The sequence below is a fragment of the Pipra filicauda genome, unplaced genomic scaffold (genome assembly GCF_003945595.2).
Source record: "Pipra filicauda isolate LSUMZ 115617 unplaced genomic scaffold, ASM394559v2 scaffold42_size3861933_pilon, whole genome shotgun sequence".
NCBI classification, from domain to species: Eukaryota; Metazoa; Chordata; class Aves; order Passeriformes; family Pipridae; genus Pipra; species Pipra filicauda.
Window position 1 is genome coordinate 2,722,934 of NW_024104565.1, and position 26,250 is coordinate 2,749,183.

The 26,250-nt window shown below is 38.4% G+C and overlaps 1 protein-coding gene and 1 long non-coding RNA gene across 6 annotated transcripts in view; both read right to left on the minus strand.

Annotated features, from left to right (window-relative positions):
• The window catches only part of SASH1 (SAM and SH3 domain containing 1), a 540,681-nt gene that overhangs the window by 362,738 nt on the left and 151,693 nt on the right, over positions 1–26,250 (minus strand). The gene's annotated exons all lie outside the window — the stretch shown is intronic.
• LOC120324130 lies at positions 21,187–25,379 on the minus strand. The gene is made up of 3 exons (XR_005565146.1): positions 25,320–25,379; positions 24,466–24,537; positions 21,187–21,243 (listed from the first exon to the last, which is right to left on the minus strand). It is a non-coding gene; the product is annotated as an uncharacterized LOC120324130 (long non-coding RNA).

Below are 26,250 nucleotides of genomic sequence, written 5' to 3' on the forward strand. Positions count from 1 at the left end.
CAACCTCAAAACAAAAACCTTGAAGGGCTACAAAATGCAGATGATAGGATGAACTAATGCATGGCTTTTAAAAAAGTTACAACAGCATTAAAATGGTTGATGTTGGAAGAACATAAACTTCTTTCACCAGATATGTCATTACCTTGACTGTTCTCTTTCCATAGACAGAGCAAATGGACATAATTGTCCACCTTTCTGGGGTGCTTCCTAAGTATATATTATGGTCTGGGAACACTATTTGTCTGGATTAGAAGGGCGAATGATACCATCACGAGTTCGGAGAGCCACTGTGAAGGACTTTTCTGATATTTCTGAATAAATTATCAAAAGTGCAGTTGTATTCTGCCCTGTATTGAAGCCTTCTTTCCTGTCTCACCTAAACCCCATAGCATCTACACAATCATAAAAGATAGAACCAGGTTCTGCCACTATATTGAGTAATCAGAGAAGTATGAAGAGTCTTAAAAGATGTCAGAACATAAAAATTTATTTTGTTTTAAAGACTGGATACCCAATAAAACCTTGAAGTCCAGTTGAGTGGGTGGCTAAATCTGTGATACACTTGGAAGAGTAGAACATTCAGAGAAGCCTAAATATGACACACAGAAAAGACACAGCAACAAAATTAAATAACTAAACTAAATAACTAAGTAACTAAATAAATCTGGATTTCCTTCTATGCTTTGTGGCTATTTTTAGGATAACAGGTTCCAGGATAAACAGATCCACTTCTGAACAGAAATTAGTCTGTGTGACCACAGATCTAAGCCTTAAGTCTATATCAGCACCAATTTTGTACATGGTCTTTTGCTCCTGGCTTTGGCTTTCCTAAATCCATCCCTGTGCACTTGGATGATGTCTCTATATCCCTACTGAGACAGCTACTGCTGTCTCCACCTGACTGCTACCTTCTCTTACTATATTTGGGTTCTGTCAGGACTTCCTTGTTCATCCACAGAGGCTTCTCGCTAACATTGCTTCACTTCCTGCATATCAGACTGCACCACCATCAAGCTTGAAAGTGGAGGTGCTGGAAAATCAATCAACTGTAGTGTGTTTCTGTGGCTGGGTTTAGGCGGGGGGGGGGCTACAGGGGTGGCTTCTGTTAGAAGCATTGGATTCTGTGAAGCCAATGCCAGCTGGCTCCAGGATGGACTTCCTGCCGCTGGCCAAGGCTGAACCAATTAGGAGTAATAGTAATGCCTCTGTGATAACATATTTAAGAACAAGGTTGTTGCGCAGAAGAAATTCCAGCCAGGGAAGAGCGGAGTGAGAACATGGGAACAACAAAGTAGACACCAAGGTCAGTGCAGAAGGAGGGGCAGGAGGTGCTCCAGGCACCGGAGCTGTGGCCCCTGCAGCCTGTGGTGGAGACCATGGTGGAGCAGCTGTGCCCCTGCAGCCCATGGAGGACCATCAGGGTGCAGAGACCCACCGGCAGCCCATGGAGGAACCCATGCTGGAGCAAGTGGATGCATGAAAGAAGCTGTGACACCATGGGAGGCCCAGGATGGAGCGGGGTCCTGCCAGAGACCTGCAGCCTGTGGAGAGGGAAGCCCACGCTGGAGCAGGTTTTTCCCGAGTAGGACTTGTGGCCCCTGTGGGGGACCCATGGCCGTACAGCCCATTTGTGAAGGACTGCACCCCATGGAGGAGTGACCCACGGGACAGCAGTTTGGGAAGAGCTGCTGCCTGAGGGATGGACTCATGCTGGAGAGATCCATCAAGGACTGTCTCCCACAGGAGCAGGGGAAGGAATCCTCTCCCTGAGCAGTGGCAGAAACAACCACTGACTGCAACCCCCATTCCCCATCCCCCTGCACTGCTGGGGGGGGGGAGGAGGGAAAACATGGAAGGAAGGAGGGGTGGGGGCAAGGTGTTTTTAAGACTTTTTTATTTCTCACTCTTTGGCTCTTATCCTGTCAGTAATAAATATAAGTATTATCCCCACTTTGAGTCTTGTTTTGCCTCTGAAGGTAATCAGTCACTGACCTCTCCCAGCTCTTATCTCTACTCATGAATTCTTAGCTGTTTTTTTTCTCTCTCCTCTGTCCAGTTGCAGAGGGGAGAGTGAGACAGCAGCTTTAGTGGGTACCTGGCATCTGGCCAGGGTCAACTCACTGCACAAACTCTCCTAGACGCCTCTTCTCTCCAGGGCCATATCATGTGGTATTCTTCCAAGAAGATCCATCAACATGTTCTCTTGAAGCCCAGCGTTGTGATCTTGCTTTTTGCCTTGTTAATTCCTTGCAAGATCCCAGACTTCTCCATTTCTCTATTTCATGATCACTCCAGACAAGACTGCCCCCAGCCTTCAAACTCCCAAGCAATTCTTCCTTTTTTGTAACTATGTGGTCCAGCAGATGTTTCCTTTTGTTGGGTAATTGATAAGTTTTGTCATAAATGAAACTCTTTTATCCTTCAATTTACCTCTTTTTCCTTTGTGATCTTGTCTCTGCTCAGGAAAGCTTGCAAGGCAAAACCAGCAGAATCATAAAGAATGAGAACCAGAGGACAAAATGAATTATAAAGCAACAGTCAGTGGCATGGTTTCCTATTTGAGCATTCATGCAGCTCTTGAAAAACCAGCATACATTAAAATACAGTCAGGTATTTTCTTCAACAAATTCATCTCCAGATGCCCAGCAGGCTTAAAGTAATTTTTTGTAGCATCTCCTGTGACAGGTACTCTGGTAGTATGCCTAAATTAAGAAATAGTGCAATAGGTGATACAATGGTCTGCTTATGTCTGGTTATTTAACATGACATTGCGTGATGAAGCTGTTTGTCTCCTTGCTTTATGTGACAGCAGCATCCTTTCTTTGCTCTATCTCTTGGACAGGTTTAGGAAGTCAGCTGTGAAACTCATTAGCACTCAGTCAAATTCTGCAGTTGACCAGACGGCAAAATATAGTTCAGAATTCAGTAAGGTTTGTGGTCTGCAGCTTTACACAGTGGCACCTGCCAGACTGTGTCACTGTACTCAGCAAGCCACTTATGGCAGTCCATTCAGATTGCCATTACATTTCTCATTTTGATTCTGTACTTATAATACCTTCACTTGCAGTCCAAATTATGCAATGCATTAAAACATCTTTAAAGTGGGAAACAGGCAGGCACCAAAAATCAGTTTCAGTAAGCCTTGCTGTGTGGAAATTGAATGATAACACTCCCCACGGGGGTGCAGAGATTTACAACTAATCATATCTATTCATATCAATGATTCACCATTCAGATCCTGGACAATATGTAAATACCAGGTTCCCTATCTAATAATCTAAATATCTAATAATTTGCCTATGGTCACTTTCAGTTAGTATTTTTTCCTCCTCAAAACAGTTTTATAAGATGTAAAATTTGGTGATGATCTCTTTAAAAGGTTAAATGATCTCTTCATTAAAACCAATACAAAACAGAGAAAAAACCTGTACCACACAGAATGAAAACCTTTAAACATTCATTAATCAATCATTTAACATTGCTGTATGTGATTCCTTTTTACCAACATGAATTTAATAAGAAAACTTGAGAAGACTTAGGGGCTTAGAAGGAACTTAGCTACATTGTGTAATGCCTCCCATACATGGCATGACAGTAAGTTTGGGTGCTAACATCAGAAAGAGGTCTGTAATTCAAAACTTGTGTGTGTACAAGAATTGCATATGTTTTATTGGTGTGGTAGGGAGAAAATACTCAGTTAACCACCTTTCTCCTACCCCTTTGCAACTTTAAATCTTTCACACTGATACATGACAGAAAATCCAACAGATTTTTCATCTTTTCCCCCTCTTTTTCCCCCCTGGTATCTCAGCTGTTGATAATTTCCATGGCTATTTGTTCACTTCAGATAAAATAGAATTTTAGCAACTTGGCCTTAGAAAGAAACCAATCTCACAATCAAAAATATGTTACTTAAAGATGTATACATGCAGACACACACATCTCTTAACAAGATGCAGCCACTGCATCTCATCTACACATTAGCAACCCCGTCATGACCAGCTTGCTCACATGCAACTTCTCCTAGTTTCTTAACTTCTCCACTTCCAGGGCAGATGTTTCACAATATGCTTTCGCATAGGCAAAATATTTATCCATCTTTCAGATTTTCTTTGAAAGATTCCTCATCTTTCACTGACTGAGTCAATGTAAAGTTTTTCCTGAAAAGATTACAGCCTTTTCCCCTGCCAGTTCCATCTCACTTCTGCCTATTCACTTCTAAACACAGCCACTTCCAGGTATGTTTGAGAAAGTGGGAAAAAAATAAATCCACATGTTGGCCTGCTATATATCACTTTTACTATGCAAATGATTGTTTAGAAAAGAATAAAAGGCTGTAAATATTTTGAGAAGTGGGCCCCCAGTGCCTCTTCAGTATGCCAAATGGCACCTCATACTTTGTAATTATATAATAAGGAGAATACCAGCTGGTTTGAATTGTTCTCAGGGGATTTGGATGATATCAAAATGCTCAGCTCCTCCAGTGACAGCCATAATCAAGCAAGTAATACCATAAAGTCAGACCAAATTGACACTGAGTTGTTGGCTCTTAACACGCTTGAAACCAGATGTTAATGCTGTACACTGTGATTTTAAAGAATTCTTGGTTTTTTTCTTCGATAAAGCGTTATTTCTCCGAAAAAATAATGCTCTTACATATAGACACTCTCTCAGAAGCCACATTTTATATTTTCTGAAGAAATGGATAGCCAGATGTTTATTTTCCACTGTCATGGTAAAGAATGGCAGGGGTACCTGTTTTGCTGTCAAAATAGTGTTGGGAGGCAACCAACGGAGACATTGTTATGTATTCAGCATGACAATGGCTTAAAATAAAGTCTTGAGAGCAAAATTATCCATTCTTACAGTGGCACTAACTAAGAAGAAGCATTAACTTCTTTTCATTAACATGTAAAAATAGGCAAGCATCTCCATTAAAAAGTTTTTGCAATGTTTTTCCACTGCTTTACAAAGCAACAGCCACCTAGAATTTCTCCAGAGCTTGTGGTCTTTAGATCTTTACAAAAATGTAGTATGAAACTATAATATTATATGCATTTTGTGCAATCTAATATAGAAGCTGAGAAAGGCTGTTGGTACAACTACTCCCCTCCTGAAGCATCACAATTAAACCACTCTCCACAGAGATTATGTCTTCCCTTATCATTTTCTTAATAATTTTTTACAGCCATGCTGAGACAACTTTCATTTTTTATGACAGGGCAAAGAGCTCCTTCCCTTTTCACACCACACACTCCCAGGGCAAAGACCCTGTGAGCCAAAGAATGAATCATGAACCATTCATCATATTTGCTATATCTGCCTGTTAGTGAAGCTTAACTTAACGAGAGAGGCTGCTCTTCTTTCTGCTTATAGTAGCAAGGTAAAAAAAGCACATCTCACCCTATGCAGGTGTCTAATGCAATAGTAGGATTGTCCTAAGAGAAAACTCCACTTTGCAGCATGGACCGGAGGCCCAGCAATCAGGGCGCAGCTCACTGCCCGCGTGCTCTACAGCCAATCCTCCCGCACAACCAATGAATATTTTGCACAATGCCCTTGCAAATCCTATTCACAATTTATAATGTTCTTGTAGAATTAGCCAAAAATCTGCCAAGTCTGAAGGACCCAAGAATGGCTGCCATGTGTTACATATGGTCATGAGATCGGTCCAAGTTCCTCTTGGTCCTTACTCCCCTCCTCCTAGCCTTACCAGTTTTCCACTCTGATCCCTTGACAGCCATTCTGCTGGTTTTAAGCTGCTTTGCATGCTGCCATCTGATTCAAGATGTGGGAAACAAAGACTGCTGTGGGATTACATGTGCTGTTACACAAAACTTCTGCATAAGGGATAGAGTTCAATAACTGCTTGGTTAGAAAAAAAAAAGAGAGAAGTGCAAAAATGTCTTAACTGCCTCCTGTACATTATAATATCACAAGGTGAATCACAGTGACATTCCCTCCCTGAGACACTAGTATAGCGTAATTTTTGTATAAACACGTAGCAACTCTTCATCAAAAATCAGTATAATACCCTTTATCCTCTTGAATAAGCACTAAAAACTGTTTTACATATTATCAGTAGCCTCCTTCCAGATAGTTGTGTTAAAACAGCAAATAGACAAGCCCCTAGGTAATAGGAATAAACACGACTAATTATATTATCAATTATTCAGATGGATAACTACTTTAAGAAGACAACACAGCTGCTTTAATAATTAATAATACTTAGGACCCTAACAAGCTACAATGTCACTTAAGATTTTTATGGCCTACAGGGCAAATATTTTTTGAAGGAATGATAAAAATAAAGGAGCATATGAGAGAGTTCTAAGTGGGTTATAGAAAGATTGTATCAGTATTTCAGGTTAGATTTTAAAACTACTTTCCACAATAATCTTCTATCACAAATGACCTGTTCTAAAAAAATATATGGTAGTCTTGTACTTCAATAGTTAATATTTTTTCTTCTATTGGGACTATCTTTATGAGATTCTTTTTCCTTATCAGTTACATTCTTTTCAATATATAAAAAACTGACTTTCAATCCTTCTTTTCCCAATGGTAGTCTATATTAAAATGGAAATTTGTTGGGAATGGGTGCTGAGATAAACTTCTTTCTTGGAGTTAGCTGGAATGTAAAAAAAAAAAAGAACTAGAAAATGTCCAGTCACTACTTGTATGCATTAAAAAAAAGTTCCTTTTGAGGAAAGTAACACAAATGCATGCAATTGCATTTTTGTACTCCACTACTCTTATCTTTCTATTAGTTTTTGTTAGTTCCATTTATCCAACACAGAGGAGGGAAATAGAGATTTTTGCCCTGAAGAGCACTCAGAAATTCCTCTACAGAAGTGCCTAAAGTTAGACTCCTAAATCTATACTTTGGTATCCAAAGGGTTAGGCTTTTTGGTATGGATAACTAACAGCTCTCTTAGAAGGCATTCATCACTTGATAAAATAACTGAAGACAGGTTTTTATTCCATGTCTATTAAAGAATGGAGGAATCTCTAATTTAGTAGGACAATTCTTGTATCAGTTAAGATTAAATCATTACTACAGACCTGTGTCTTTTCAAGTCCAAGATCCTGTGGAAGGTTCAATGCACATAATTTCAAGAATTAACCTGGAGCTGATTGTGGCATCTGAGCTCCAGATTTATTGCTTATATTTTTTCCTCTAAAAAGTAGTTATCCTCCAGGTTTCTTTTCTAGAATCTTCTCCTCCAACCACGCTTCACTATTGCTTATGATTCAAGGACATGACTGTGCAGGAAATTCATCACAGCAGGCTGAACGGGTGTTCCGTTCATGTTTGAAAAACTGCAGACTCCACAGTAATATGTCTTCAGCCCTGCCCCAGCACAGTAACTACACAGCAAGCAGCTTCTCAAAAAATATCAACACCTGACTTTCAGAGGGAGCAAAAAGCAACATGATTTTCAATTCACGACATGATGCCTGGCCTACTGATACAGGTATATTTATAAAAGGATTTGCAAATGGAAGCAATTTAACTACATTGAAGTTTAAGGTATATAAAAGCTTGTTTCAAAAGACACATGCAATTTCTATGTCAGACCTTAACTATCTGCAAGAGCATTGTCTGTTTTCTTTGGTTAAACAGATAAATATGACTGCTAAAATTTATTTTATTTTACATTAATTGTTGATACTAAAAAAAGTCCTTGACTTCGGGATTTCCTTTTGGAGCTGCATCTCTCATGATTTTTAGAAATTCATTAAATACTATTTGAAAATTTCAATGCAAACAAAAAAATATTAAATATGTTACTGCTTTGGTAAACCTAAAAATAAGCAATGTTTTTTATTCCAGTACAACTATACAGGGACTGAACCAGAACAAATAATACAATTCAACTACATGATATTTCTCCTTTTCTATCACCACTTGCTCAAGGGCTGTATGCCAAACTGGAGAATGATAAAGGGGAAAATTATGAAGTAGGATAGATGTTATCAGAAACATGGGGATGAGATCTAAGATCAACCAGAATAAAATCGCAGATGGTAGGTACACAGCAATTAAGAAAAAGGCTTTAAAATATAGTAACGCGAGCATACTTAGCAACAGTAAAATCTCCAGCTACAAATGTAAATGATAAAACTTCATAACATGCTGATGAGGCTCAAATATTCAAATAATACTTGTATTTACAGAAAGTAGAATGTGGTACTCATCATATGAGAATGATAAAAGATTTCTTCATTGTATGAGTTACTTAAGGGGATAAATACCTAACATGGACTAGGGGTAAGAATTAGTTAATCAGCTTCTTTTTTATAATTTTTCAACCACAATTACCAGTTTTTAGATAAAACCGTTAATACTCAGGATGCTTAAGAAATCTTAAAGTATTCTAACATTTCAGTATGCAACGAAGGAAAACAAAGGAGTATGAATATTGTGAATGATGAAAGAAAAGATCGCCAAAGATTTGATTTCTAGAGGATGGGAACACATTTAAACACTACATCTGTGGTTACATAATGAAAGTCTTGGCAGCCATAACCAGTTCTACTACTTTAGGAGGCTATAAGTTGGTAACTATAACCTGGGATATTCTTAGAATTTTGTATTGATTCAGCTGGAATCACTTTAACTATTAACTAAGTAGAAAGTAGCACAACCCCATACAATACCAGTAAAGCATTCATTTGGCATACTAAGTGATCTAAAATTATCCAATAATTCTCACAAGGTAGAAAGTGTAATTTTGTAAAGCTGAGTACTAGAGATGATCCCATTAAACATTTTTTTAAAAATCAAGAAATAAATAAAAAAACCCCAAGAAACAATATGGCTCATTTTTCCAATTACACAAAGAATGCCTGTAAACTCACATATGGAGAAGGAAGTAGTGCACAGAAACCAGTTACTGGGCAAGTAAGCACATCTAGGAACCGAAAATATAGGCCTCACTTAAAGAATAGGAGGTTTGAACTCTGGAAAATAATAAAGCCAGAGAGAGAACATAAACTCCCAGGATGATGTACAAGAAGTACTAATGAAATTCTTGGGCATGAGGAAGAAGTATTAAGCAGAAATAATGACTTCCCCACAGTGCTAAACTGACATGAGAGCATTGCACATGTATTTGGCATACAATAGACAAAAATAATTCTCAAAAACTGACAAAATTACTGGGGCAACTTTTAAAAATAATTTGGTTATGATATCTCTATGTAAAATATTCAGAATAGATCCATATATATCGTAAATCAACAAAATGATTGCAAGATGATTTAAGCAGCTTTTTGATTTTTCCTTATCCGTCTCCAGTGCCTCTATCCCATTCCATGCCTGAAATGCACTACAGCCACACACAGCAATTCTGCAGGTAGGAGTCTTCCCAAAAATAGTGGGGTGCACCCTCCCCATCCCATGTATTTTCTGAACCCCGGTATGAAAAGGGAGAACACAGACTGGACTCCTCAGCTGGAAACCCCCTGGGTCAGGTTGCAATGACCAGTGCTAGCCCCTGAAAGAAGAAAGAAACAGATGGAGCCAGACGGTTCTGACAGAAAACCGGTATGATATTTTAAGTGTGGGTATGCACAGGTACCACACTAAGCTCAGGTGTTTGGCATTTCAGTCCTCCTGTTTGTGCCCAGTGAATGGCACCTCAATCTGGAAGCAATAGGAAGGGGAGCTTGGGAGTGTGCCACTGTGTGTTTGCAGGATTCATCCACACTTGCTTTTCATGATAAGGCAATTCAGTATTAGCTGCTCGGGAGAAACATCAGTGTTTGTCTTACTCTGTTCAGAAAATGGACCAAGTTTAGGTAAAAATCTTAACAAGAGAAAAATCTATTTGAAAATTAGCAATGTTTTACAGGGTATCTTTTCAAATGTTCTTTCTGAGATGGGAAGACACAGATTTATATGAAAGATTTTTAAAGATTAAGGTAAAAACCTATTTAGGCATTTCTATAACTAAAGTAAGACACTCGGCATTTGCCATACAAATTTCCTGGAAATATAACAGTAACTTTCCAGAACCATCACATATATAACAAATTAAGTCAATGACACCTCCTATCTGACTGCAGTTTGTGTGAACTACCAACTGCTATGACCATGAAAGTCAAGGAAATTCCCCCTCAGAAACAGAATACTTAAATACCTATTCCTAAGTCACATATAGACAATGTAATATAGAAGATACTTGCCAGATCTGGGCTGTGATAGATATTTTTTCCTCTATACACTTGTCCCCCCATTAATGCCTTTAGATTCGCCCAACTAAAAATGCCATGGAAGTTTAAAGACTTATAAAGATTTACCCATTTAGAAGAGTTGCTTTTAGATTAGCATTGGAAGAAATAATCCTTTCTAATTAAGCATTTAGATATATTTTCAGAAAAAATGATGCAAGCACTTAAAAGCCATTAAGTGAACAGACAGTGAATGAGGCCTCTGTTGTTTGCAGTCTTATTAACAGTTGCAAAACACTGCATTTTTATTAAAAAAATTGAATGAAGATGGGTTGGTGGGAAATTGACTGTTACTGTTTATAAAGTGAATTAAATTCTGAGGTAGCATCCATTTTAAAGTCTGTCTTCCACTTCAATCAGTTTCTTCTTTTGCACACAGAATGCTTGGTGAAAGTTGGAGGAACTGAAAGAAACCAGTACAATACACATTCATCTCAGAGTCCTGTATGTGATAACCTTTCCTCCCACCCCAGCTCAGAGATCATGCTGCTCAAGAAGCAGGATTTTAAGGGCTTTGACAGCTGATATTTTAGATGTTAGGCAGATGATATCTTTTGAGCACCTCAGCATTCAGGTTGTGTACTGTCAGAAGCAATATCAGAACGGTCCTGTGGCATTTTTTTTGTTGCAAAGGCTTTATTTGCTAATGCTCTCACAGATTATTTTGCTTCAAGTTATAAGTGAGGTTAGCCAGTGTCCAAAGAACTTGTCTCACAGTAAGAAATGGTTCAAATTAATCTTCTGGGCCACCAGCTCACCCTGTAGCTGGGGACTTCCTGCAGCACATGCAGCCCCAACTTTTCAGAAGTGCAATTCTATTCACAGTGAGTCCCTAAGCAGGCAGCTACACTCTCTAAAGAGGGCAGGAATGTCCTTTTATGCCAGCGATACACAATATGGAAGCCACAAATCAGAATGAGAAATATAGGTCTCACCTTTATAGCACTACTGCTAAAAAAAGTAATTTTCCATAGCTTACATTCTGTATGACTGAGAGGGAAATCCAAAAAGAGAGTGAGACATGAAGAAAAAGAGCTAGCAGAGTGATTCTTAAAAGACAGAAGGTCTTTCAAAGGAGGAGAAAATTTAAGCACCCTCTCAACTGTGGAGAATACAAGGGTTAGAAAAGAAGAAATCACGGTGAGTCAGAAGGTTACAGACAAAATACATTGAAGCAAAGCAAGCAGGTAATTTTTAGAGCAGAAGAGATCTTGAGCAGTTCAAATATAGCAATATACATATGAGATGCAAAAAGAGATGTGTATATATATTGGGTAGCCATAAGATATGAAAAGAAGAAAGATATCAGAAAGAGCCATTGATAGAAAAATTGTATGGGCAAGTTTGAGGAAGAAAATTCAAGAAATTGGTTTCTAATGGGATTTTTCCACTTCAAAAGGCAGACTATCTACTCAAGAGAGATGCCAAAGGTACACAAGATTGGGATGAAGAATTTGAGTGGGCCTCAAGAAACATCGGAAGCTAAACCAGAGATGCAGCATGTGGAAAGAAATAAATGAATGTTGTCAACTAGAGCTACAAAGACTAACCATGACATCCATGACAAATGCCAGAACCAATTATTAACCAATCTAAGCCTCCTAATAAAGCAAATAATCAATCAAGGCAAAATATAAAGAAATCATATTAGTAGTTAATCATATGTTTTCTCAGGATGAAGAAAGTTTCATTAACTTCAATAGGTTTTTAGCATTTCCACCTGCTATATTCTACTTTTTTCATATGCTCTACACCTGCAGGATAAAGGATATAATAACAGTGCTTAAGTATGTACAGCTTTCTCCAAACACTTATCTCAAATTGATTACTGGAGCATATATTTACTGCCTGTCTAAACTGGAACTTAAATTACTGAAGGACTCAAAGCAATTTTGGAAGATGATAATAAGCAACATTACACAACATTACACTTATTATTGCTGTAAGACCTGCCAGAGAGTAGAGATACACAGTGATATTGATATGAAAATACCATTTACTTATTTCCATTGAACGGGAAATGACTTAACGTAAGTCTTTAACATACCCTCTTCTGGGTTTGTACTTGTTGTGACATCTTCTGTGATCAAAAGGAAAAAACCACACAAACTCTTTGGGAGAATTTTTTTTCCAATGTACTTACTCAAATACACATAAACTGTGTTTGGAAGTACTCATTTTGGCAGACATCTGTGAAGTTACTTCACTCAAGCTTATGAATCAGAAACTGAGATTGTGTTACTCCTGATAACTCAGGCAGCTTCAGGGATTTTCTGCCAGGAAGATATTATTGCACTTTGCTCACATGTACCCATCAACCTCAATCACATTGGCTGGTGTATTTCTTATATTTTTAACTCCTCCATTTTCACTTTATCCTATTTTGCTTTTGAGTCCAGGAGTTCAGAAATGCAATTTCTTCCTTTCATCAGCTCAGAAGCATCCTGTTTGTTCAGCTGTCCCCATCATCCATGAGTGATTCAACCTCAGAGGTTTTAAGCTTCTTTCTCATGCAGGACAGCATAGTACCTGTGGGATTTGTCCTTTGTATCTTCACAAAATTCAAAACAATACCAGTGAAGAAACACATCACAGATTTGTCAGTATTGCTATATAACTGCTTGTGAAAGGTGCTGACAGCAGCACAGTTCAGCAGCTCTCTGTGCCAGCCGAAGAAGGTTATTATTTGTTTTCATCTGCTAGTACCAATGTAGGCCACGTTTTGGGACCATCAGAGAGAGAACTATGCTTGAAATAACTTTTAGGGTGATTTTAACTCCTTAGCTTTAACACATTAGAACTTAGGCCAGAGTAAAATTTTTTTCTGTGTCAAGAAATACTATGACTGGTGAAAACCTGTCTCATTTTACTGTTCCAAACCTGCCTTCTGCCAATTTCAGTTCAAACTGAAAAGGAAGAGATTCTCAGCCTGTCCAGGCCACTCTTGGTCCTCCTGAGTATTAATAGTGAGCTCAGTGCCTTCATTTTCTGTGTGAAGTTCAGCCTTTTTTCTAAGTGCATCACTTTATATCAGTTTACATTGCATTTCACCTGCCATTTCAGTGCTCAGTCACGTAAGTTCATCTTGTTGTTTGTTGCTGATGAACCTTGTCATTACCTTGTTGAATTAATTTTAATATCATCAACGGACTTGTTCTTATGGTCTTATCTATATTCATTCCCCTTATTTCTATTTTTTGGTTTCTGTCTTTCATCCACTACCTGTCTGTGAAAGGACCTGTCTAGGCAGTAACTCTCTAGTCACTTAACTTCCTTAAAACTTTTGGGAAAGCCATCTTTTTGAAAAATGTCTGGAAATTCTAACAATCTTCTTTTTCCATGTACTTGCTGAGAACTTTGAAGAATTCAGTGGCTTTGGGAGTCAAGCATTCCATAAAAAAAATCACCATGAGTGTTCCTCATATTTATTCATGTGTCCATTTTTTCTATTTTTATGATGGATTTTTTTAATTTTCCTGAAAATTATATTTTCTGTTACAGACTGACAGACTATAGATGACAGGCCTATATTAACCCTGACTTCCCAGAAAGTCTCTTGGAAAACTGATGTCACTTTTGCTACCTTCCAATCCTCAGGTACCAGAGTGATTTACATGATGGATTATAGGCTGCTGTTAGTTACACAATAATGAGGAATAAACACCTTCTAAAAATAAAACAAAATGAGTGATTTACAGCTAATGGTGTGTCTAAAGGATTTAGAACTGTTGCTCTACTTTTTCTCAGCTGCACCTGACTGCTTTTGTACTTTATCCACTTAAAACTGAAAGTACTATTCCTTGCAATTTTGCAAAGATAGAAATTTTCTGATTTATTGATTATGACCAGAAACCGTTCTGCATGTAGTACCTGTTAGTATGTCTCCTTTACTACTGGCAAAAGTAACTACAAGAACACAAACCTTAACCAAAATCCTTCCCAAGAATTCCCGCTTAAATTTAATTGGCTATGATGACTCCCTGTTGTTTCCAGACTTGGCATAATTAGGTTCATACTTATTTATAATAAAAATACATAAATTTCCATTAGAGAGTTGTTTAGTCCTGAACCCTCATCATCTTAAGGGTCTCAAATGAATTTAATGGATTTAACAGAACTGAATATCTCTGATGTAGATACCTGTCATCTATGTCAGTGCTCCTTGATAAACACATCTAAACAATTTTGTTCTCCCATCTCAACAGCAACTGAATTTGTAAGGCAATTGGACTAGATGACCGTTCGAGTGCCCTTCCAACTGAAATATTCTATTCTATTCAACCACTGCCGCTCTAGCTTACTTCTAAGAAATTCAAATTTAAATTATGTGCAGAAAACATGCATTAGACATAATGCAATGCTATCTAGAAATGTTCATACTAGGCTAGGTTACTCTACAAAACATTGCTGTTGATAATATATCCACATAAAAGACAACATGATATTTAATATATTGAAAATAGTCTGTAAAATCTCATTTTATTCCAGTTACAAAATTTGTCTCTAATAAAGCTACAATAAATGGCACATGACTGAAACACGAACATATTTTCTTCCAGCCTTGATTTGAGGCAGGTTCTCTATGCTTCACCAAGCAGAGAAAGATGGTTTTTTTCCTTGCATCAGACACAAGCAAGGAGAAGCTTTTGTATATGTCTCCTGACAACATTTCATCTTAATACAATCAGGTCACAGCAGCTACTGCAGAAAATTGCTCGCAGTTTGCTGGCACCATGGGAAACCATCATTACTGACAAGATTGAGAAACCCATCAAAGACAATTCAGGACTCAATCTAACTGTGGCATCCAAGTGCTGCGCTTTTTTATTAGGGCCATTTTCTTGCATCTCTTTAATTCTTATTCATGTCCATTGGTCCTTGGCTCTCATTGCGATTCAACGCAATAAAGGCTTCAGCTCAACTGAATTCAATCTCAGAAGTCATCAAAAACTAAAATTTATGTAGTGCTTTTTGGAAAACCTTATGACAGCCACCAATTCAGGTGAGGAGGTATAATCTCTTCTTCAAAAGTACTACAAAGATGTTTGCCTGATTCCTTCGCAAAGGAAACCCACAGAGCAGCCTATTCTGTGTCGTGTTGTGATGACAGAAGTCAATTTCCCTGTGGATGTTTGGCAGAAACCAGTTACCACCTGTGTCAGCAACTTTGGTAATAGGTTTGTTTAATTCAAAGTTATCTATCACATGGTAGCTTTTTACAGAAAATAACATTCTCCCCTCAGTTTCATGATCACTCACTCCAAATCAGACTAAAGCCATCGCTGCTTTTAATATAGTGTTCAGAAATAGTCTTTTGAAAACTTAAAGACTTGCTGAGCTTGGAAATGTCACACAATAACCAGTAGAAAACAAGAATCAAAAAACATAGGTAATTGTTCTCTTTGAATTTATTCCATAATGGTTGCTACTTTCTTTTTTACCTGCAATCTGATTTTGAATAAGGTTTAGTTTCAATAAGGCTTATATGGTGGAGGACCAGCGCTCTATGGAGTAGATAAGAAAATCTTAATGCTGATCCTGGAGAAAAAATTGTGGATAAGTTCCAGACTCTTTCCATGCTTCTTCTTTCAAGGTCCCCAGAAGACAATGGCTCCAATTTTTCTGTCATCCAACTAGACCAGCTGTGCCAATCATTCTGTCCTGAGAGTACAGTATTTATACTCCAGAGACCATATTCAATTTTATAATAGGGAGTTATTTATTCAGCACAGAACAGGAAAGTGTTGAGTCTTTTATACCTCACACAATAGAAGAAGCTCAATGAAATAAGGTCCAAAGAATGGGATCTGATAGTTACAGTCTATAGTCTAAAAGCAAACTAATTCTAAGAGTTACCAGGAAGATCAGACTTTCAAAAGGGATATTTCTCAGATGGATAAAAACTATAAACTGTGATTAAAATTAGGGACAAGCCCCATTAGAATTCAATCTAGATTCTACAGGTCTTTATTAGGTGAACACCTAGCAATCAAATCAGAAAGGTAAATAAAAACAGTTTTCCTTTAAAGGAAAAGCTTGACAATTATGTTATTAATGTTGGTATCTTATGTTCACTTGCGAATTTGCAAAGTAGAATGAGCTTACTTTTGTCCTAACCAATTTTATGTCCAGTTCTCAAATAGGAAACAATGGACTCCATAGGCTACATGTGATGATTCTTTTGTAAATATGAAAAAAAAAAATTATTAAACTCCAAAGTTACAAAATTAACTGTTCCTTAATCCAAGGGACAACAGAATTGTATGAATTTTCCCATTGGAAAGTCCTAGTATTTGCCTTTTAGTGTGAGATGTGTCTTTGTATGGTACTCTATTAATAGAAAAGCACTGACAGAAACTGGTCACAGAGCAGGATGTAGCTAGTTGTGTAACAGTGGCTTTAGATAGCAAATGTTTTGCCTATTATGCAAACCCACATTTACACTGCATTTCTGATCATTGCAGCAAATAATGTATCTATAAAACTGCACACGACAAATCTGTACAGACAGTTTCTTCTCTACAAGTCTGTTCCACAATACGGTTCAAAATTCTCACATTCTTTTCTTCAAAACCACTCTATACCACTGGGACATGCACATGTCCTTAATCACAGGAGCTCACACACGCTCAGCCCCATCAGCTATTGCTGGACACAGGAAGATAGCGATATAACCTAAACTATTTGGGCTGGACAAATAACTTATGCAGAAGGTTAACAAAACACTGAAATATATTAGGTAGTTGTGAAGCCAAAGCTAAAATTGGGTTGCTTGAGAAACTTTTCCTTATATTGAGAAGATTAATAGAAATGAATGTGCTGTCCTTACATGTTTTTAACTGCTCACTCTTCCTCACAGCAACACAAACTATGCACGTGCATGACTTTTTTTTTCCTTGTTATGTTAATCCTTTCTAGTCAAAACAAAAGCTCTGGGAAAAAATAATCTAAAGAAAACATGTACAGAAAAGTGTTCTGTCTACATATGAAGGAATGAAAGGAAAAATATTTGATTGTGGAAGATATCCTCCATTTTAAGTAAATGGGCATCTTGAGTTCATTCACTTTTCAGGTGTTTATTAAGTAGTTTATTCCCATCTACTACCTGTGAGATCAGAAAAACACCAGTGTCATGCGTCTATTAATTGAAGCTACTTTTGGTTGTCTTTGTAATTTGGAAAAAAAGACAATAAATGATCACACATACATTTAATGTACTGAGAGACTGCCACTAATAGTATTCAACATATCTAGTTGCTCAACTAGGATAAAGGCAGTCTCTCTTTAACACAAATCTAATTAAAAACAGCTTACATGGAGCTTCTCCAGGGTATGCTAAGACAATATGGAAAATATGCATATTTAAAATCCCTGGATTTAAATCTAGCAGAATGAATAATGCAAAAGAATGTAGAAGTACTTTCAATGAAATCTAGAATTTTAATTATTTTTATGTCTTTTGCAGGTAGAGTCTTAGGTTATTTGGGCACACTTAACAATTTCATGCTTGGTTTATAAGACAGATTTTTCTAGCTGGGCCAGAGATTCTGTAGACAACACTCCAATTGAGTAAACTTGCTGATATAATCACAAATACTGTATGATAGAAGGACTGAATCTTTACATAATTCTGCTCATTCTTGGAAGACCTAGGAAGATCTTGTGATGAAGCACGTGCTCCATTAATCAGAAGTGAATGAAAGTGTGCATAAGGGTCTGTCTCTCAAGCACTGTTGTTCAAAGTGATATCTGAACAGCATCTAACACCAGGAAGAAAATGAAATTACAGAAAATAATCTGAGCAGCAAAGATGGAAACTCTGGATATATGAAAGACAGCTGAAAGAGACCTAAATCACAATCTGTCCTTTAAATAATGGGTGCTGGTGAAGAGAAAACATGCAGAGAATAGTCTGATAGTAGCTGATTCCTGTGTTCTTGATGTATTTTGGCTGGTAATCATGCAGAGGTAGGTAACTGTGCAAGACCAACATTTGTTTCAAAACATGCATGTCTGAACCTTGAGGGTAGAAGATAAATTAAACCTTGAAAAATATTTGTGGCTTACCTAAGACTGAAAAACTGTTGGCAACTCTAAGAGGATTAGCTGCAATAAAAGACCAACTCTTGGTCAGACTACAGGACAGAAATCTCAAAGTGAGATTTCGAAGAGACTTAGAAAGAGTACTTTACAAAGGAATTCTCATTTGCCCAGCAACCCCCACCATGTTGATCAGGTTGTAGTTTCTGACTCCATGAGTGAGATTAAAAACGCAAAGGTATCACAAGGAAGGGCTGGAAGCAAAAAGCAAGTGGAGCTAGTTCAATGTGTATTTAATAATAGCTGAAGCATGCACAAAGTGCCAAAACTGAGATAACGTAACGAGGAAAAGAAATAAAATTGATGCAATTTATATTTAAGAAAGGATACCAATATCCAGAATGAGCTAAATCACAGAAGGAATGATGGCAACACTGTGTCTGTATGACCATACACCAATTGCCTACAGTCCACTAGGGACCCAAAATAGACATGTTTGGACTGTTTAATCTTGCCCATTCTTCATTTTCAGAAATGCAGTCAAGAAACAACTCCATTTCAATTTCATAAGCACAAAATGGATATCTTTGCATATGGTGAAGCACCTTAGTCTATGCAGAGGTGTCTATCTATCATTTAAACTCTGGTGTACCTAACTCCAATTAAATTCCCCAGGCAAATAAAGTTAGTTGATGTGTTTTGAACAAATCACTCACAAATGACTAAGGCAACCTGCACTGACCAGAAAGGGAAGCTCACACTTGGCAGATGAAGCCAAGTCTACCTCGGTGCCCCTGCCTTGGGGCAACCAGTAGTTGAGAGCATTTGAAACCCACTGCTCAGGAGTGCCCTGCTCATTTGACAAGAGGCAGAACTGAGAGGGACCTGCCTCCTCTCAGAGTTGGGAAATTGAGAATGGAAGAGGCAAAGGACTGAAGAAAGAATGAACATGAAAAAGGCTGATATGGTAGCTCTGTTCTTATTCAAGGGCCACTGCATACACTTCAAAAATGGTTTTGAGAACAGGGACCAGCTTCCTGAACTCCCAGAGGAGATTGCTCTTCACTGGGCTATATGTTATATACTTGACATTTAACTTTAAATTTAGTAGTCTACTATTACAGTAGACTGTAATTTGCAATTTGCAACTACAACTTCCTAGGAAGCCATCACAATAACTTTCAGAAGCCTAAGCAGCAGGTTAAAGTGCTTGGTCTGTGATTCTGTGTCTGGTCTGCCTAAGCATTTGATTATATTAGGAATTTATGAATGCTTTAATTACATAGGAAGGAGAGGATAGGTCAAGGTCATACTTCTGTACTTCACATTTCTGATTTTTTACAGAAACAAAATATGCAGGGCAGCTCTCCAAAGTTTTACATGTCATTCAGTTCTGCTGCTGACCTGCTTAAAAGCTTGAACTTTATCCTCATGGAATGACTGAGAAAACAGTGTGAAGCTGCATTTTCCTTGATAGTTCAGACCTCATCAAGAAATGTCCAATTGCTGAGTCAGTAAGTTTTTTTAAAGAGCTCCATAATGCAGCTCTAATACTGGATTACTTCCAGTCTACTTTTTTGACCCTCTGTTGAATCCATTGGCATGGATTTTTCAAACAAAGCCCTCACTGCCTGCCATTAATCCTTCTGGGTAAGCAAATCAGCAAGTCTTTTAATCACTGGGATTGATACAACCACTCCTAGAAAAGCATCATAAACCATCTGCCAATTTCACAACTATCACTACCATGAGTGAATGAAAGTACAAGATAAACAGCACGGTACAGAATGCCACAGCTGAACAAAAAATTAGAACCAACACAGGAGAGATGGATTACTGCTTTATTGTACTACAATTCACAGAGCAGTTAAATCTCAACATATCATTCCTGTTATGGTAGTCTTTGCTCCAAACTGCAAGTCTAAGCACAAACACATTTCTGTGTATTACAAGAACAGAAGAATGTAGTCATGTACCTAACAAATATGAACATAATATATGTTTTCACGGGCTACCTTGCTCCCAATGCCTACAATCACACCTGATTTGAAGCAGCACCTCAAAATAAAGACAAGCTTTTGTACCCTTTTCACTCACAAATGTTTCAATTTACATCCTACATAGTTATATAAAACCATAACTGCTCAATGGGATATGAAATACTCCTTCAAAATGACAACAGGCCAACCTCACAGCAGAGTAGTTGCTAAAACTAGGTACAAAACTAAACCCAGGTCAGGTCTCTTTTGAAACATTTGAATATGGAGGGTTTCAATGGAGAAAAGGAAAGGTCACAGTCTTCCCTCTGCACATATGGATTGGAATAATTCATCCATTTATTTTCTTTTAACATACCTAATCCTTGAGAACATAATAAAGGAGAAACCCCTCTAAACTACACTGAAACCTGAAATAATTGGAAAAAAAAAAGAATGTGTCAAACCACCATCACAATTCATACGAATCAATAATGGCTACAAGCAGAACAAAGGAAACAGTTTGGAGCTTAGCTCAAAAGTGCTGGCAACAAGTCCTCTAGGGCTCCTTCTGAGTCTCTCTGAACCTTGTAAAAATCAAGCCTTTACAGGGTAAGTTCAAAACTCAGAGAACCAACTATTTAACAATTATAACCAGAAAAAAAGGCCAGCAGTAAATACAAACTGTAAAAATTATAATTGCTCTTTTCCTTCTCAAGGGGCAGAGATCTCCACCTCCAGAGACAGCTGTTGCATCAAAAGCTTAGAAACAGAAGTTGATTGGGCATTAACCCAGATTACAACTGGCAGATATAAACTTGCAGTAGGAAGAGAAGACAGTGAGAAGGCAAAGACTCTCCTGCACTAGTTTGACTGCTTCTCACCAAGCCCCTGGTGCCACCAAAAAGAGCCACTTACCCTCTCATCTGAGCAGGCTCACACCCAGCACTGTCCTTCCTTTCTTAATCTGATGCTCAGCCAATGACAGCTTGTGAAAAGGAGAATAAATAAGGAAGCTGCTGGTGAACAGCTTTGCATGAATGTCAAGAAGGGAGTTAACCTGACCCTGCAGCTTCTGGATGAGTTCCTAAGGCAAAAGCAATCGGTAAAAGGCAGAAGATGAGAAAGACCTGCAGCCCAGCCTTCATCAGGAGCATGTGCATCAGGAGCATGTGGTAGCTTCAGCCACACTCCATGAGGAGCTCCACTGGCTGTCACTTTTCTGGGATTTTCTGAGGCACCTGGTGGACCATGCCCTCTGAATACTTAGGAGAGGATGGCCTCCTTTCTGGATCCTCACTTAGAACAGGCATCAGATGAATTCGAAACACAGGTTTCCTCCATAATGCTGAATACAGGATGGCCAGAAACTGCTCTATTTATGATACGATTGCTCAGGACCCTCCACTGCAGCTGTGTCTCAGGCAGAACTAACTGGAGAGGCCAAAACAACTCCTGGGGCTGTTTTCAGGAGTGGTGTGGGGGCCCTTAGACAAAGTGATGTCCTGGGCCTCTTGGCTGTCTGTACTGATATACCCATTGAGAGCACAAGGGCACAAGGAAAGTTCTTAGAAAAGAAAAAACAAAAACCCACAAAATCTTTAAAAGAGAATTTTGTGTTAACTTTTTTTTTTTTCCTAAAAAGCACCAAATCATTGTTGGCATGATGAAAAAACTTGGACAGTGCTTTCAAATTTGGTTGGCCAAGCTGTACAAAAATGAAAGCTGCCTGATTAACAGAAACGTCATTAGTTAAAATTCTACAATTTGGATCCTTTGGCAATGAACTTAATTGTTTATTTCTGATGTGTAAACATGGACTTATATGTCTTAAGTATCCCACTAAGACAATGCCAGCATGACTATCCAGTATCCAAACAGAAAATCTTAATTAAAATTAGTTTATCTAATTCCATTTCTTGAAGAACATTTATTTGCGAAACACATGCAAACCCTAGGCAATTCCTGGAAATTAAGGATCAATGAGATAAACAGAGACCACTGTGAAGTGTTAACCTTTCCAGATGACAGCAGTACCACTTTGAGGTAATTTATAGAAGTTTTACTGTCATAAGAAGTTCAGAAATAACCACTTTCTGCTTTATAGCACAAATGTTTTTGAGAAGAGCTACAGTTTTATTTGTTGCAACACTTTCCTAAAGCCTTTGAAAGACATTCCTAATGTGCTGGGTCTTTCTGAAGCCTTTAAGCTTGGAAATTTTGGCACATGCAGTCTCGATTACAATGTTTAAGGTTCCAGCAGCAGAACCTGCTCTTTTAAGCATCATGGGGGGATATATGCTTTGTTAAACTGGGTCAGCTGGCCTGCTCCTACTGGAGTAAAGGCTTCGACACATTCATGGAAGGACCAAGCTATCATCTGGCTGAATGCTTGCTATCCTCTCTCGAATCTTAGAAGTCATCATTATTGTTAAATTCTGCAAAATATTTATATAATGAAATCCAGAAAGTTACAGTCTCCTACAAGCAGACGCCCACAGCTTCCAGAATGGTCCTTCTACTTTCTATATATTCTACCTATTTGACATTTTCTCAGAACCTTTTATCTTTCATATCCCCCATTCAACCACCTTCTCTCATCCTTTCTGCAAAACAATAATGTGGGCCATTTTCATGCTTCATTATTTGAATTTTCAGTTAAAAAAAAATGAGTACATGTTGCAGAGTTCAAGATCTGAAGCAGAGAAAGGTTAAAGGCCAAATCAGCTAATAGGAGAAAAAAGAGAAGACTGATTACCTTTGTAGACAAGGAGTAAAAATGTATTACTTTCACATTAATACTAAGGCAAAATGTATTGCTTTCACATAAACATTGAGGTATTGTTCTAACAGTGGAATCTAGGCGGTAGAATAAGGTGGTTTGCTCTATAGTGATTGTAACAGTTATACAAATTGCAGAGACATGAACCTTGCTCTACTACTACCCGTACATCAACCAAGTCTTGTCCTCAACCTAGACAAGAGGAAGGGGAGAGAGATACTCAGTGAAGCTTCATGACCTATGCCAGGTTAAATCTGCTCTACCCCTCAAAGAAGCACTCCTGTCCTGCCCACACATTCGCATTCCTGTTTCCCCTCCTTTCTTTGAATCAGCATATAATTTTTGCAAAGGTACTAAAACTCTTGAAAAAAAAAATTACACATAACAGTAATTCTGATCTAACTTGAGAAACTAAAATAGCTGGAGGAAGAATATTAATTAAAAAGAGCATATTTGCTGTCTGTTCTGTGTAAAATCCCCACATAGTCCAGGAAGCTAGGAGCAGAACCAGAGTAAGGATATGTAGGCAGCTGTGCAAGACAGCCCACACCTGCAAACAGCATCCTGGTCTATATCCCTTGTGGTCTCGGCACTTAAACTGATCTAAGTCCATGATGAATCTATAAAGGGTAGTTCCTCTTTTGTCTGCATTCTCTGATTAGCGTTTCTACCCTCCATCCCCACAGTTATGCACTTAAATTAATTTTAATTAATAAAAATAATTTATTTAAATCAGGCACTTAAATAAAAATAATACATATAGTTTGATATCCCTATTTCCTGCATTGAACCTCTACAAAACTATGATTAACAATCACTGCCTTCACATCTCAAGAGAGTTCTATACCTTTTACTCATGATTACTATTGAATAAAGTTACTTAGATGCTGAAAGAGTTCATAAAACCCAATACAGTTGCTTTGTGAAGTCTGAAGCCCTTTTTTAAGACCATGAAGTGCATTTCCCTACAGTTACTGTGGATATACTTGAAAAGTACACTGTCTATTTTTATGACAGAGTATTCCATGCCAAAAATAAGGAAGTGAAGATGAAAATTGCTATTAGATTAGAATCACCATAATCAAGGACTCATTACAAATTCAAAGGTACCCTATATGCAGGCATAGATGTGTATGTCTTACATTTTACATCTTAAAGACTTGTGAGAGGGTGAATTTTGTATATCAACTCTTAATCCCTTGAAAACTTTCAAACATACCCTTACAGTAATTGTATGACCTTGTAGGTTTGTTCCATTTTATGTTACAGTCATTTGCAATTGAAGATTAGACCGAGTAAAAGAACCATCAGTCAGTGCAATTTTAGAGCATTTTAAAGCATTACATAAGCAAGAGTAAACCTGCTCCTTTTATTATCTGAACATGAATAAAAAGTGACGCTGTGGCAGCTACAGTATACTTCCTTTACCTTCTTCATCAAGGCTTTCTTCTCAGCTTTTCTCCATCACTCATGTACTTCCATAGGCTTTTAAGCAAGCTACTGTAAAAACAAAATTATTTAGTCAGTCCTCTCTTAGATAGACATGCTTCCCACGCAATCTACTGAGTCTGCCCACTAAGTCTATCTAGGGACTAATAATGTCTTGCAGTTCTACCGCTCTCGAATACACTATAATTTCTGGCATCCCAGAAATGAGGAGGCTCAGTCATCTTAGTCCAGCCAGAGTATCTACTACTTTGTCACTTCAGATATTTAGATACAATTCCCCAACATGGATGGATAATAGGACTGGGAATAGGTTCCAGCACTGCTTTGTCATCACTTATTCTCAAAGCTGTAACTAATACCTTGTCTGGTGCTTTTGGCTCACACCAGGTAGTACTGGTGTGATTGGGTAACAGTCTGGTTGTAGCAGAATGCAGGGGCTGTTCTGAATAGGCTGTGTGGATGAGGTTGTGATATTTTTTTGAGGAAAAAAGTTTGCTATATGGGTGTAAACTCTGTTGTGCTACTGGAGCTTGGGGCCAAGGAGTGGGGCCCTGCCCATAGACACTGTCCCTGCATAATCTACTTCTCTGCATATTTGCTAAACTCCTGGAGAAACATGGTAAGAAGGCAAATAATTGAGTCTCAGCAATCAAGTTTCTTAACTTCATAATACCTCTGTCTGAGCAAAATACATTGGAGGCATCATACTGAAAGAGCCATAAAAAGAGTATACTCCATTTGCTGATGGGTTTCATTGGGCTATGAAGCTATGCCAGCCTATGAGGATCTGGCTAACTATGATTACGTTTCACTGGAGAATTTCAAGACTTTACCTTCTCCATATTGCCTTCCCACAAACACCCACACGTACATATACCCTTTTATTTTGTGTAAAGAGTGATTAATAAATGAGCAACTGTCATTGTAATAGGGAAATGTGTCTCAATGGAAGGCCTTTCATTGCACAGTGACCACTTGGAACCTGTCACTTCAGCAGCTGCCAAGCCATCTATGACACAATTGCTGCTGTAACCCACCTCAAGGGACAGTGAAGACGACACCGCAAAGGAAGGCTTCACTGTAGAGCTAAGCCCTTGAAATAACGTGGCAGTTTACCAACCTGACACATTTTATTACTTTTTCATATTACTGAAGGGTTTTGTTCAGAATGTTGTTGTCATGGTTTGAGATGGCCCTCCCGGGAGTTGGGGGCTCAGAGGTGACTGGGTGCCAGGGCAGTGTTCCCTGGAGAGCCAATCACCATTTGTCTTGTTCGCTTTTGCTGAAAAATCACATATACACAGCACCGGGAGCTACTGGCAGTTTCTGTTGGTGTCTGCTGTGTGTAGGTGTAGAAGGCCAGGGGGTGGCTGGGCTCCTTCTTCCTTCCCCCCCAGGGGAGAAGGGGGAGCCCTGTGCCACCCCCCCATCCTGCATAGGCCAGAGTTAGAGACAGCATTGGAGTGAGTGTATGTTTGTGAGGGATGCGACTCACAAACAACTGGTAAGTGAGGAGGGAGAAGGCAGGCCTTGCAGCCAAGCCCTCTTCCTCCCCCCCCTTTCGCAGTTAAGCTGTGGAGGGGGACCTTTTTCTTTCCCTCTGTTGTAAAGTGGATAAAAGGCTCAGCATTTGAAGCGGAGCCAAGTGGATGGGTTGATAACGAAACAGCTCAGCACTCAGGAGAAGAATCCCAGGCGAAATTGGAGACGGGTCAAGAGGCTTGGGAGTTGTCTGTTGAGTTTGACTGGGGGCAGCCGAAAACT